The 1,353-nt window shown below is 35.8% G+C and overlaps 1 protein-coding gene across 5 annotated transcripts in view; it reads right to left on the bottom strand.

Moving 5' to 3' along the window:
- Positions 1-1,353, bottom strand: part of nvl (nuclear VCP like) — a 40,172-nt gene that overhangs the window by 11,539 nt on the left and 27,280 nt on the right. The window lies entirely within an intron of this gene.

Here is a 1,353-nt window from a genome sequence, read left to right on the forward strand (position 1 = left end):
ACGACCAACCAGCAGTCTGCAGGTTTCCACGTCACCTTTTGGGCTCGCCTCGGCTTGCTTGGAACCTCGACTGAGGTAGTACTAACAAAAGTACCTGGTAGCAGGTCCCAGGGACTTTTTTTCGTAATGGAAAACCAAAAAAAGCGAGTAGAGCTGAGGCGAGTCGAGTAGATACCACGCAGTGGAAAACCGCCATAAGTGACTGATTGAAACATTTCTTTTTTTTTAACTGGTCTACTATTAAGCAAGACCACTGCAGTAAGCAGCGGCAAAACAAGCTACAATGAAATGTTAATGAGAAATTCTGCACCTTCAATTTACGTCCACCAAAAGTGCTATTTTTACCACCGATATGCTCAGACTAGAGCCCGACCGATCAAGGATTTTTTGAGGTCGATACCAATACAAATATTTGTTTATTTAAAAATCCGATGTGCTGATACATCGCCCAATATTTTTTTTTTAAATCCAGAAAAGCGTTGCAAAACATAAACAGATTTCCCTAACATTAGTTATTTGTAGTTATTTATGAGTTCCCAATAAAATATGATAATTTGTTTTGTCACAACTGAAAAGAGGAACATCAAAATATATTAAAGTTCTGACAAATAAAATGTATAAAAATACAAACTTAACATATGAAACTTTAAGTCCCAAACAAACACATTAACAAAAAAAATAATCTGTGTTGCCAACAGGGATGTTGTAGAGAATTATTTTTGAATATTTTTGAATATTTTGAAATATTGGTTTATCAGAATCATTTATTTGTTATTATTAATGATTCTGGTAAATTATATTTAAAAGTTTTTTTTTTAAATTGTCCATTATATATGCCGATACCAATAGATCGGAAAATGCCTAATATCGGCCAGCCAATATATCAGCCGGGCGTTAGCTCAGACAATTATTCTAAGTGTCTGAAAACATTATGGAAAGGATCCCTATGGAGGTCCCCTTTTTTGTTAAAGAATAAGATCATTTCTGTTTGATATGAAACCCGAAACCTCCATTTAATGAAACAGTAATTGTATCAACATAAAAACACACTTCATTCAAAGTTGACAGTCACAATATCAGAAGCCGTCTTGGTTCCTCTTTCTACTGTTCCAACAATCAAAATGAGTCTGGTGAGTTTGAGCCATTTCTGGTTAAAAAAAAAGATCTTACTCTTTAGCAACCGGGTCTATCTCTGTAAGGATCCTTGTTGAATGTTGTCAGACACTTAGAATAACATCTGAGTGGCCGGTTAGCTCAGTTGGTAGAGCAGGCACACATATATACAGTGGTGTGAAAAAGTGTTTGCCCCCTTCCTCATTTCCTGTTCCTTTGCATGTTTGTCACACTTAAGTG

Source organism: Etheostoma cragini, chromosome 17 (assembly GCF_013103735.1).
Source record: "Etheostoma cragini isolate CJK2018 chromosome 17, CSU_Ecrag_1.0, whole genome shotgun sequence".
NCBI classification, from domain to species: domain Eukaryota; kingdom Metazoa; phylum Chordata; class Actinopteri; order Perciformes; family Percidae; genus Etheostoma; species Etheostoma cragini.